The sequence below is a fragment of the Acinonyx jubatus genome, chromosome B4 (genome assembly GCF_027475565.1).
Source record: "Acinonyx jubatus isolate Ajub_Pintada_27869175 chromosome B4, VMU_Ajub_asm_v1.0, whole genome shotgun sequence".
Lineage (NCBI taxonomy): Eukaryota > Metazoa > Chordata > Mammalia > Carnivora > Felidae > Acinonyx > Acinonyx jubatus.
In genome coordinates, this window is record NC_069387.1 from 59,502,187 (window position 1) to 59,516,011 (window position 13,825).

Consider the following 13,825-nt stretch of genomic DNA (forward strand, 5'->3'; position numbering starts at 1 on the left):
TTTCCTATTTTTAATAGGACTTTAAAAACTAAAAGTCCTAATTTTATAAGTTGTAAGGCAGATTAGAAAATTCTGTGTCTACATTTTTAGAGAGTACAGATAGGAGCAGTTGATGGATGTGACATTATTTGCGAGGAAAATGTCATAATGATGGAAATATTTTCAAAGTTCTGTTTTCCGAATGCACATGTTTCTTTGAGAAAACTTTGTCACTGTGACAATGTCATCTTTAGAGGGACAAGGACTACTGTATGGTTGTGTGGTTTGAACAAGTAGAGGTATCAGATTCACGAGTTTATGTTCACTTGCGCTTATTACCTTATTGATACTATCATCCATCTGTGGGTCCTATAAAACCACTTGTCCATTTCATGGAGGTTGTTTTGGTTAAATTATAATAACATAATCCGTCCATCCACATGCCTGGGTATATGTAAACTGTAATACTTTGCAGTCGTTGGCAGGACACCAGGAATGGAGGATGCCTCATGGCAGTGGAGCTCCCAGGCTTCCTTCAACGACCTCTTTTGTTTTGTGTGACTAGCTGGCTTCAATCCATTCATGAAATTACTAGTAAAATCTGGTCTTCCTTCCTTAGAAATAGGAAGTCTGGTATTATCTACCGTGCAATGGACATAGTTGGCATGGCCCACTGACCGTGTCTTCTGATCCAACTGTTGAGGGCGCCATGTTGAGCTATAACTCCGCTTTTGTACTCACTGCCCCTCAGTCTAGAAGCCTCTCTTCCCTATTCCCCACGCACCTCCATCACCTCAGTTATTCTTGTGCTCAGGTCTAAATGTTTTATATAGGGGTAGAGTATAGATATTTTGAATTCTGTTGTTTTCACTTGAAGGTGTATTTTGTTTCTCCATGGTCTTCAGTATGACGTTTACTGTCCCTTTAACAGTGGATATTCAGATATTTCCAGTTACTTACTGTTATGTAGGATTCTGTTATGAACATCTTTTTGCATGTTACTTTTTGCTTTAGGCACATATTTCCTGCAGATAAATTTGTTGGAGGAATTACTAACTCTTACTACAATAGAGCCTAAATGCTTTCCTAAAAGATTCATCTTAAATATAGTGCCGCTGACAATGAATGACCAGCAGTTTCACTACAGCATTGAAACTGAGCATTGGGCATTTTTCTTTGGTATATGTAAAATGGTAACTTGGGGCTGCTAAATAGGCATTTTTGTTACCATTGGAAATAAAATTTTTCCCATGTTTTTGTTGATATTTTTTTTTTCCTGTGAGACTGGGGTTTGGATTTATTTTTTTCTTTAAGGTGTAAACACTTAAATTTGTATTATATAGTATATAATAATCATTTCCTTTATCCAGTATGGAGTTTCTATTAACTTCTCTAATAAAAAGACTGCTGTAATATTATTTTGCCCATTTGTCGAATGGGAAACTTAGGTTAAGTAATTTGATCATGTAGCCAAAAATTTAAACCCAGGCTGATCTGTCCCATATTCTACACTGTTAGTCATCATGCTCCCTTTGGCAGAAATACTCTTTATTGTAAAATTATAAAATATAGGGGCACCTGGGTGGCTCCGTCGGTTAAGCGTCCGACTTCAGCTCAGGTCATGATCTCACCGTTCGTGAGTTCGAGCCCAGCATCGGGCTCTGTGCTGACAGCTTGGAACCTGGAGCCTGCTTCAGATTCTGTGACTCCGTCTCTCTCTGCCCCTCCCCCACTCTCACTCTGTCTCTCTCAAAAATAAATAAAACGTTAAAAAAATTAAAAAGAATTATAAAATATAGATAAGCAAAACAGGAAAATAATCACATTCATCTGAAATTCTGCCATGCAGAGAATACCACTGTGAGCAGGTTGGAGTATGATCGTGTATCCAGAGAAAGGCAGAAGACCCAGCAGGGACCCTGGGTGTGGGGGAAGTTTTGAAAAAACGTGTGTACCTCTCTCTTCATCCCACACACCTCACCCCGTCTAAAGATATGGACTGGTAGACTACTGTAGGCTCAGTGATGAAGGAGAAGGTGTTGAAAACCATAGACAGTATCCTTCCTGACGTTTAATGTATATGTTTACAAAAAATGGATCAACTAATACATCATGAATGTCCTGTGTCATTAACCATTGGTAATCACCTCTACAACTTTGGCCTGCTTAATAGTCTGTTTGATGGATGTACCTCAGTGGCACTATTGTTAGACATTTAAATGGTTGCCATTTTTTTCTTATAAATAATATTGTGAATATTATATATATAAATTATTTGCTCATTTGCCCAATTTATTTACTTTAGCTTAAATAATATGACACGCTAGTTCAAAGGCTAAAAGACTTTTCGGGCTTTTGTAAACCATTGCCAGTGCCATTCTACCCTGGAAAAAAGCGTCTTCCAATGTGGCTCTGTTACAATAAGAAAGCAGGCCAAGAAAGAGAGAGAGGTTTTTTTCTTTTAATAATTTCTTATAATTCACTAGCTTAATTCTTAGGACATGTCAGTCAACCCACATGTATTTCTAAAATACACGCGATGCAGAGATCATGGCCCTAGTCTGACAATGAAAATAGATTGATTCTACGTGGGGCAATTTAAGGGAAAGAGTCCTTACTGTTCTGCTGGGTCAGCAGTGACAGAGTTCATTAGAGGCCAGCCTACTTTCCAGAGCTATGATGAGCGCCCTGGGGTATGTTGGTTCACAGAGTTCTACTGCCATGATAACGTGTTATATACCAATGGACTGAAGTCATTGTTTGTATTCAAACAATTACTATACAAACTCACATTAGTTCAGAATGCTCTTTAAGAATGCTTGTGGGATCAGAGTGATTTTTTGAGTGATATTTGTGGTAACATGTTAGTTAATGATATAGGTAGAAGTACTTGGTTCTATAACATTTCTTGGGTATGGGGGCCAAGATTTTAGGGCCGTGCAGTTGTTTCTCCTACACCTTCAATAGGGATAGAACATATTTCAGAACATTTATAGAATATTTTTCCCACTGAAGACATGACTGACTATAATCAGCAATCTCTGATTTCTATAAAACTATGCTTATGCTCCAAGAAATGTGTAAGTAATGGGAATGTCTACTTTAAACTTCCTGCCCAAAATTTAATTGAAGTCAACTGTTTAAAATATATTGTTGGGTAAAATTCACATTATAGCCCATAATATTTGTTATGTAAAGTTGGAATATATTGTTATGTAAAATTTAACTTCAGCCCATGATAGTTTTTGTATGAAAAAGTGTTTGCAACAAAGGACAGTTGGTGTGTTAGGAAACTGAGCCATGTTCATTCCTTCACCCTCGCCCTACTGTCTCATGTCGCAAGCAACTGTGCATGTTTATTTTTATATAAAACTTCATGGCAGGCCTTAGTCATTTCAATCAATTCAGTCAAAACTTTCAAAGAATAACAACTTTTGAATTCCAAAATTGCTTAGAATCTTTGAGTTAGAATCTTTCTGTGGGAAGCAAAAAATAATTTGCCAGCGTTGGCCAAGAAAGCTGTGCATGAAAATGTTAAAATAAAAAAAAAAAAAGGCAAGCCATTACTAAACGCTACAAATATGATTGTGAAGCAACATGTTAATTTAAAACCATGTGGGCTTTATTTGATGTAATAAAGCAGTACACACTGCAAATACTGAGATCTTGGAACCCTACTGGAAATCTGACTACATTGAATTTGATGTTGGCTTAGAAAATGGGTTCACTGAAGTTTTTGGCACATCAGAGATTATCAGATTATCCACTCAGCTAGTATTTACCCCATGGTGCTTGGTATTGAGAGAACACTGTATGATGTACACTGAACCCTTTTAGAGCATAAGGATGGATTCCAAGCCATTTGTCCAACCTCAGATTTGCAAATATACTACAACATGTAATTTCTTCAACTCTTTAGTGTCTATTTTTTTGGCTAAGAGCCTTCCCTTTCTTGTACCGCTTAACTTGATCTTTACTTCTATCATTAGCCCTAGCCTTGAGCTTTTTTTTCTGAGCATCCCAGAAAGAAATAAGTTTTAAGTCTGTTCATATGAGTTACTTTATAGGCAGAACACAAAGCCATGCTGGAATATGGATGTTTATGGTTGACTGGCCCTATGTAACTACCCAGACAGCCCACCCTTATGATTTAAATTGCTTCTCAGCTAAGCTAGTACTACTTGTCAGGGACCTTGAACCTAAAATTTGAAAATGCCAAGGGTCTATTTGAAAGAATCCATTCTTTGATAACAAAGTCTTCTTGAGGAGGCAAAATGCACTTCTGGAATATTTAAACAGTGAAAATCAATATGTGATTAAATGCCCAAATGAATGAATAGGTCGAAACACTCAATCCCGTTGGCAGTGAGAAAAGGAGAATACGAGAGATTTGATTGAGCAAGACAGGAGAATTGGCTACAGATACGGTTTTGAGCATGGTTAGGCATCAAACTAACTTGTTTGATTGTAATGCCTGCACTCTGTTTCCAGTCACAGGGAGCCAGGATTTTGGACATAGGCCTAAACAGCTCTGAAGTGCGTGGTGTAAACCTTTATCCCATTTGGGTACCCCTGCAACTTTAGGCTCTCTGTAAAGTCATTTTGGATCCTGTAATCTATGTCCTGTAGCACTTTCACACCTTTAATATACAGCTTTACTTTAGTCTTTTGAGTACCTCTTTCCCCTGGGATTCTGGGGATCCAGTAAAGTACAAATTATATCCCACAATATTGAGCACAGAGATTTGGCCTTTGCCGTGGATGTGGTGTTGATAATAGAAGAGAAAATGGAGTACAGAGTGAGTATGGCTCAGAAGCAGGAATAGAGGTGATGTGAGAGGGAGAAACAGGCTATCCTTGTTACATGAAAGACTGAAAATAAAAGGGTAAGATTTGAAAAGTAGCTAAGGGATAAGATGAGAAAGGTCTTGAATGTCAAAGTCAAGGATTTGGTCTTGACTCTGTAGACACTGTGAGCCAATGAAAGACTAGCCTGACTGAAAAGATGGCTATGACCATCTCTATCTAAATGTGAAGTTGGTGATGAGTAACTTGGCAGTACATATATTTTCCCTTTATTTTATTTGGATTGTGTAAACCTGTCTTTCAGTACAAAAGAGCACTGGGTTACATTTAGGTGACACATTTCCTCCAGACATCCTGGTGAACTTCAGGAAGTGGTGGGGATGATTCACTAGGGGACGTCTTCCTGATCCATGCAGCGATTGGTATCTGGACACAGTTGTTCTTGCCAGGCTGTGAAGAAGTCTTTCCATAATTTCTGTGGATGCTTGCTCTGCCTTTTCCCAAGACTTGGGAAACCAAGCACAGGATGAGACTAGATGGGAACAAATTTGGAAGATTTAGGGTCCCTGGTAAGTCTTTATTCAGAAGGCTTTTTGAAAGTCCTAAAGTGTCTAGACAGGCCTTAGCTTACCATGGGGAAGATAGACATTGGTCAGTTTGGTTCTTTGATTACCTTGGTTAAAAAAAAAAAAAAAGAGTATTTTGGATTTTTATATTCCCCATACCCCCACGGTAAGCCTAATCTTAGAATCAGAAGATTCTTGCAAGTCTGTGGAAGTCCATTATATAAATATATATATTTATGATATATGTATATATGATATATATATTATGATATATGTGATATCAGATATATCTGATATATACCTGATATATCTGATATATATCTTATATATATATATATATATGATATATATATATGATGTATATAAATAAGTACCTTATTTTAGGTACCTTATCCTAAACTGTGCAGAGGTATACTTTACTGCCTTTTCCTAACATTTCTAACCTACAAACCTGTTGAGATTTCTTTTTATTATCTGTAACTTTTAAAATTATTATCAGTATAGCACAGAGATTAATAATACCAGCTCTGTACCCAAATTGCCCAAGTTCTGATCCTGATTTTTCCACTCAATAGCAATGTGACTTTGGGCAAATTATTTAACTCCCCTACCTCAGTTTCCTCATCTGTAATATGGAGATAATCATTTACTTTGAGCATTTTTGCCAGAATTAAATGAATGAGTTCATTGTTCATTTACTAAAAGTAAAGCCCTTAGAATGGTCCCTAGTACATAAATTCCCAATAAATATTATCTATTATTGTAAATGAGAAAATTAAAGCAGCTAAAGATCAAGTGACTTAGGTAGTTATCTAGCAAGATGGTTAAACCAGGATTAGTGTTTCTTATTTCAAGATTTAGTCAACTGAGTGTATTTAACTGGTCGACTGTACTATACTGATATAGAGACCAGAGGTCAGGAAATTTTTTCTTAAAGGGACAGATCAGTTAATAAGTATTTTATACTTTGCAGGACTTACAGTCTCTTCTACAACTACTCAGCTCTGTCATTGTGTCTTGCAGAAGCTGTAATTGATAAGGTATGGCTGTGTTCTAGTAAAACTTTATTTATAAAAACAGGTTGCAGACTGTTTGTGCAGACCTATGCTTCAGATGCTTAAGTTATACCTTAATAGAGACTTTGCATTCCATTTAGTTTTAATCTATGAAATAGGTATTGCTGTGGGAAAGGAAGGCAGAAGAAAAACAAATTTCCCTACAGCCCATTGACAAGTTCTTGAGACAGGCAGAGTGACATTCCTCTGCAAGCTCAGGTGCCTTGATGACACTTTGCTAGGGGCAAAAGGGAATCTGAACTTAACATTATCCTGACCCTCAGCATCCTGTAAGTCTGTCTACTTGAACATATAAAAAAATCCTTTGGAAACTTCTTTATGTCTGCCCGCCTTCCCCTCCCCCTCCCCATATATGTTGGCAGTCTTACTGCAAGCTTATGGCCCCCTGATATACATCTGAAGGCCCTCAGATGAGACCTTTTGAGTAATCAAAAGGGACCGAGTTTTTACTAAACAGTAGTAAATGACCTTTTCCAAGCAATAGCTAGCCCCCTCAAGGTCCTGGAAACCTTGTTTCCAAATTCTTTGGAGGAGGCTTACCCCCTCCCAACTTGAAGCTATATAACCAGTCACCTGACCCAATTCCAGTGCAGCTCTTTCTGCCCACGGGTTCTGTCCCTGTGCTTTAATAAAATCACCTTTTTGCACCGAATCTCAAGAATTCTTTCTTGGCTGTAGGCTCTGAACCCTAACACCTCAAACTACAACCCAGGTATTATTATAATAAACAATAACTTCGCCTCCAAATGATTATGTTTAATGTGTTATTCTCAGTTGTGATGGTCATGCTTGAGAAGATCTAAAGGATTTAGAAAGTCACCAATAGTAATAAATGTGTTTTCCCATCTCAAAGAGATGTATAGAAGTTGCTGATGTAATGGCCTGGAGGATTTTTCTTAGAATTTGAAATCTGTGATTTGGGCAGGATGATAAGGGTTGTTTTATTAAAAGAACACAAATACAGACTGTTTAGTTTTTTGTCTTTTTTTTTTGGTAATTTCTGTGTAGGAAAAATATGTGAGTCAGATAACATGCTATTTGTAATTATCCTTGTCATTACACAACAGGTTTTTCTGCTAGGAATATTGTTTGCATGGGTTTGGATGTTTTTCTGGCTTACTTTTCAGTTTAATAAAGTGTTCTTTTTAAATTAAACTTGTCAGTGAACCTTTTTTGTGAGTGGCTTTGTTGGTTAGTTCATATTTATAACTTACATCTGTTTCTGAGGAAATGACTACATTCTCTTGCATTCGATCAAAACTGTGTAACAAAGGACATCTTTGACTTACTTAAACAAGGCTCATGATGGAAACTCAAAAAACCCAATGGTTCATGTTTATAAATGTTTTTATGTATTCAGTCTTGGTTGGGCCAAATAATCAGAGCTCTGTGCAGAGGGAGGGATTGAAAATACTCAGTGCTTCTCAATTGAATAGAATCGTCTGGAGCAAGTTCAGGGAACACTTTCTTACAATTCTCTTTAAAATTTTTTATTTTATATGTTTTGAATTGGGTCTTACAGAATATAGGTATGTATTTTTTTTCTTCTCTTTAAACCCGTTCCACTGATTTTTCTGTCCTCGTTTGTACCTGATAGGCCCTGACCTATGGTGAAGTCTAAACCTTGCACGTGTAATTTCTAGCAACGAGGCTGATGGGGATTGGGAAGGGGTCTGGGGACGTAGCTGACTCACAGAAACCCTCTGTGTCTTCCTCCCTGCTGGAGGCCTCTCTTTCCCCACCTCTGGAACATCCTCAGGTTGTCCCCACTGTAGTCTTGTCCCTCACTGTTGATCCCTTCCTTCTGCTGTTGGTTGCAGGGTGGGACTTGAAAGTACAGGCGAGGCTCTTGTCTGCTCAGACCCGGGTTGACCTGGGCTCTGGGACCCCGCGTAGAACTCACATTCCCCCACAAAGGCCCTGTTAGAAATGGTGTTTTCTAACAGGATTTTGGTGTGATGATGATTTTATATCTGTTCGGTTATGAACTCATTGGGATTTTCTGTGCTAGTTGCTAATGTAATCATCAATTTCAGCCCTTTCATGAGCGCTCAAGGAAACCCCTTCCCTAACCCCAATCTTGGATCTAAGTCTACAACAGACAAGAGAGAGGCTGCTGTACTTGCTGCCACACGTCGCTCACTCCTGCCTTTCTCAGAAGCACCTGTGGAGTAGGGTTCCTAAACACTCATGTGGAAAGCTGTTGACTAATACAACTGTTTACTTTTGGAGCACAGACTAGTCTTAAAATTAGGCTGGCTTATGCGTGCATCATTAATCGCTTAAAATTCACCTGGATTGGTGTGTCTGTGTGGGTCATACATGAAGCCAGCTTTAGGGGAGACAGAATGGGCAGATGCTTACCTGAGTGGAGAGATTTCTTTAAGACAGCCACTATCCCCCATTCATACCTGAAATTCTGTTGTCAGTAATGCATTTTATTTCCGTGTTAAGCACCTGCCTCTTTTGAAGGTCTTTTTCAAATGCAAATGTCCTTAGGAAGGATATGCGTTAAGCTGTTTGAGCCACAGATCTGATCCTATTCTTTCCTTCCTTCCTTAAACATCTGGGGTCACTGACTCCTCAAAAGGACAGATTAAAGAAGGAAGGAACCACACTGCTCCTTCATAATTTTATCTGGGACTGGCTCTGACTATATATAGATTTGAGAAACACATGTAAGGTAACATATCTGGTATTTAACTTGGAGATACTTTTGCTTTCTCATTTGAGTAGTGAGCACCTCTAAAGGAACTTCTGTTCCTAAATATTCCTTAACGACCAAAATATGTTATTACTGTAATGGTGAGGATATACATGCCCATACATATAGTACTGGAAATTTTTTTTCTAAGTATTTGTTATTTACAGGAGGTAAGGAAATCAGTCAAGTCTAATTGCAAGCGTAGAAAACGGTATATATGTTTCTGCCATATTGTCTGCATATTGATTGGTCTTGTTGGACAAGAAAATAATTTCCTTTTTTTTTTTAACTTTAGCCACCAAATATTGTCAAGTTTTGATTTGTTCATTTACTCAACAAACATTCATAGAGTACCTAACATGTGCCAGGTACTTTGTGCTATAAAAATGAATGATGGTGGTTTTCTGCTGAAACTCAGGCTTCAACGAATATTTGAGGTTGTCCAGCAACTGGGGAAGTAAGGAAGAAGGAGAAGGGAATGCTGGGGGCAAGGGGAGGAAAAAAGGGGGAGGAAGCAAAGAAAGAACTGGAAGGAAGTTAGTTAAATCTGTTGGTCCTTAACACATTTTCATGTTTTTAATTACACATGTGTTATCTAGTTTGATGCTCTTTGCTTATACAATACTTGACCATCTATAGGCTGTATTTTTTTTCTGGGGTGCTATAATTTGAAATTAATTTTATCTTTTTTATATTTGTTTCTTTTCAGTATAGAAGAATTTTATGGATCAGTTTGCTAAGAAGTACATGGAAAATTTGAAGAGCTGAAGAAAAAAAAATCACCATTAAACTTGCTTTTAAAAATGTGAGTAAACTTTCTCCTCTGCATTGTTTATTTCCAACACTTGTAAAGCCTGTAATTACCTTTCTGTATATTGAGTGTGTAAATTTTTTCCCAGTAGTAAAGTTACTCGACTGTGTCCGTCTACTCATTAAGTCTGTGACAATTGATGACCCACCCCCCTCTGGAAAAGTTTTTCAATTCTAAAAGTGCTATGACTAACATAGGTGATTGTAGAATTTAGATGTGTTATGGCAGTCAGCGAGCAAATCTGGTTGGCAGCGAGAAGAAAAACACAGACCTGCTAGCACAGAAAAAGCGCCACCCTCTTCTCAATCCTTGATGGCTCTTTGTCCCACAGACCATCTCAGTACTGTATTGAAGCCAGTGAGAATTGGGTCAACCCCTTAATGACCCTGTACGTTTAGAAACATGAGGTGTTTTCACATAAGCTTATTTACTCTCTTCCTCCCCGTTATACTTGTTCAGTAATAATAATACTTAGATATTTGTTGAGCATCTTCCAAGTGATAGGTACTTGATTCATTCAATTCAATCAGTATTCATTTAACAAATACTTTTTCAAGTGTTTGCAACATGCCAGGCACTGCTCTGATACTATGACCTTATATTGTCATGGCAATCTTGCAAGGTTGGAGTTAACATTTCAGTGATCTGCATGAGGATACTAAGGTTCAGAGAAGAGTAGGGAGTTTGCTGACCGGTACACAACTGTTAAGTGGCAAAACCCACTGTGTGAATTTGGTGCTGACATTTTTTGATTGGCCATATCCTATGTAAGTGGTGTTTAAAATGCTCTTCTTGGCACTGCTTTTGGTAGGAGACTAGAACCTTCTGGGTTGTATTCTTAACAGGAATATGAGCCTAATCCTTCTAAAGTTTGGCCATAGTCACAAGGAAGGAAATTAGAGAAACATCCTCCCACTTTTGAGAGGTAGCTTTGGTACCTAGATGGGGAGTTAAGAGATAAAATGTCCAGTCCCAGACCTTCCATGGATTTCCTGTGTGTCCTTGAGATAGTTAACATACATGGGAAACAGTTACTTTTATTTATGCCAACTGAGGAGAGCAGACCAGACGCTCTCTGGGGTCTCTTTCAGTCAGCTCTTTATGGAAATAAATTATGAAGGAAAGTGCACAAATCATAAGTGGATGGCTTGAGGAAATAATTGTCACAAAATGGACACACCTTTACAACAGCACCCAGATTAACAGAAAATTGCCGGCACCCCAGAACCCTCCTCTTCTAATGTCCCTGGAGGTAACTGATTCCATGATTTCTAATGCCATTGATAAGTTTGCCTGTTGAAAAAATTCGTGTGAATAGAATCATGTACTATATATTCTTTTGTGTCTGGCTTATTTTTCTTACTGTATTTGTGAAATTCTTCTACAGTATTGCATAAGTTTGTTTTATTTCATTCTCCTTGCTCTTAATGGTATTCAATTATATCTCTCTCTTTTTTTTTTTAATTTAACGTTTATTTATTTTTGAGACAGGGAGAGACAGCATGAATGGGGGAGGGTCAGAGAGAGAGGGAGACACAGAATCTGAAACAGGCTCCAGGCTCCGAGCTGTCAGCACAGAGCCCGACGCGGGGCTCGAACTCACAGACCGCAAGATCATGACCTGAGCCGAAGTCAGATGCCCAACCGACTGAGCCACCCAGGCGCCCCTATATATCTCTTTTAAAGTTGCTGGACATTTAGGTGCTATCCAGTTTGGATGAATAACAAATAGTGCTTTGATGAATATTTTTGCACATATCTTCTGGTGTTTGTATTTTGTTCAGAGATTACTCAGTGATTTAGATTCTGCAGATCTGGGGAGTGATGTTGAACTAAATAAATGTCTTTGAAAGCAGACAAGTTGATTTTAGGTAGCCAGGTGATTTGTCTGGCTCAGCCTGATGGTCCAAACATGCTAGTCAGAAACAGATAAAGATGCTTTTGTATATTGCTCTTGTAGATTGAGAGTGTGGCCAGGTGGAAGCCTTCCTTGATACGTGTGTGGTGTGGTAAGGCTTGCTCTTCTGGCAGAGAAGGGCTTTGGTTGGGTCCAGGAAATGGTTACAGAGGGGAAGAGACAGTAAATCTAGAAAAGAGAGATGTCTAGGCTACCCTAGAAATGATTAGGAGATCTCATCAACCTGATCAAGGGCCTTAAAAACTGACAACCCAGGGGAAGAATCTGTATTGTGAGACTGAAGAGTTTGGGGAGATGAATAAAGAAATAAATAATGAGGGGCGCCTGGGTGGTTCAGTCGCTTAAGCTTCTGACTCTTGGTCTTGGCTCAGGTCACGATCTCATGGTTCATGGGATCGAGCCCCACATCAGGGGGAAAGCTGTTTGGGATTATGTCGCTCTGCCCCTCCCCCACCCACTTCCCTCCCCTCTTCTCAAAAATAAATAAACTTAAAAAGAAAAAAAAGAACTATTGTTGCAGGCAGGCAGGCTGAATCTCAGAAGGAGCTCTCAAAGCATTTTCTGAACGAATTTATTCTAATGTGGGTCAAATTTGTTTTTAAGTCTAATTTTGTTTTGAGGAAGCTTTGAAAAACCAGTTCCTGCTGTATGAATCTTGAGCCGACCCGGACTTAATCAATAGAATTACCAAACTAGGAAACAAATGTATTTTCAAACAAATGTGGGGTGTGGGCGTGAGGGTCTTGCTGTGCGACCATTCTGTGTTCAGGTCACAGCTCCTGCCTCTTTGACCATCTCCCCAGGTTAGCTCTTTCCTCTGTAAAGTAGGGATATTAATGTGCTTACCTAATAGTTTTGCTGTGACAGTTTGCTGCCGTAATGTCTGCAGTGTGCATTTGGGTGTGTTTTACTGGTACGAAAAATGACAGCCATTATTCTTACTATTTTTCGGAATCTTCTTATGGATGTTGCCTGTTTGACTCAGTAGCTGAGACTTCATAAGAGTTTTCAGGTGATTTTTTTTAAAACATAAGACTAGCTAGTTTCTTTTTTAAGTATGGTGAACACTAATAAGTATTTTCCGACTTCCCTCGCCTTAAACTGAAATCAGAGGAAAGATGAAAGGAAACATTTGTCCATGTGTTCTTGGCCAGGCCCTCCCCAGGGTGAGTCAGTGAAGACACTGTTGGTTGTTGGAACTCCTTTACTCAGTTAATTCAAGAAGAAGCCAGTGGAGCTGAGATTCATGGGGAAGTTGGGTCATTTCGGACAAAGGAAAATCAGAATTTTTGTTGGACTCTCAATTCTTGGCAGGCATTTTGCAAATGTAAATAAGGTGTCCTTATTTACCAGGGGACTGTGGTGAGAGGCTCTGTGGGTGACTTACTACATACCACCACACCCAGTATAGGGTATGCTTCCCAACTGGTTGTGGTTGGCCACGTCTTTTCACCCATTAGTGATTCTGTACTAGCTATTAAGACATATGGTATCGATTAAGCTTGATTTTGCCCTTGGTGAGATTATTTTTATAAAAAAAAAATTTGTTTTAAGTTTATTTTGAGAGAGGGAGAAATAGCTTGAGCAGGGGAGGGACAGAAAGAGAGGGAGAGAGACAGAAGCCCAAGCAGGCCCCTCGCTGTCAATGTGGAGCCCAATGTGGGGCTTAACTCACAAGCCATGAGATCATGACCTGAGCCGAAATCAAGAGTCAGACGCTCAGCCAGCTGAGCCACTCAGACGCCCCTGACCTCGGTGAGATTATGATCAAACAAATGAATACTCTAGTGTTCTGAAAAAACTTTTAGAGTAATTTGAGCAAGGAGAACAATTTACCCAAAACTCTGAAATTCTACTTCTGATTTTTCTAGTACTAGCTTTGGCACTTCTGGTATATCATTTGCCATGGGCCTCTGTTTCCTCATCTATAAAATCAGGAATAGTTTAGATTGGTACTTTGAGGCG

General features: G+C 38.7%; 1 protein-coding gene across 15 annotated transcripts in view; it reads left to right on the forward strand.

The window, feature by feature from the left end:
* The window catches only part of PPFIBP1 (PPFIA binding protein 1), a 171,675-nt gene that overhangs the window by 45,455 nt on the left and 112,395 nt on the right, over positions 1-13,825 (forward strand). For 14 of the 15 annotated variants that reach the window (XM_053226074.1, XM_015065218.3, XM_015065216.3 and 11 more), the window contains one exon: positions 9,841-9,936. The gene's annotated coding sequence lies outside the window, so the exon portion shown is untranslated. The remainder of the gene's footprint in view (positions 1-9,840; positions 9,937-13,825) is intronic. The other variant, XM_015065217.3, reaches the window with a different exon arrangement.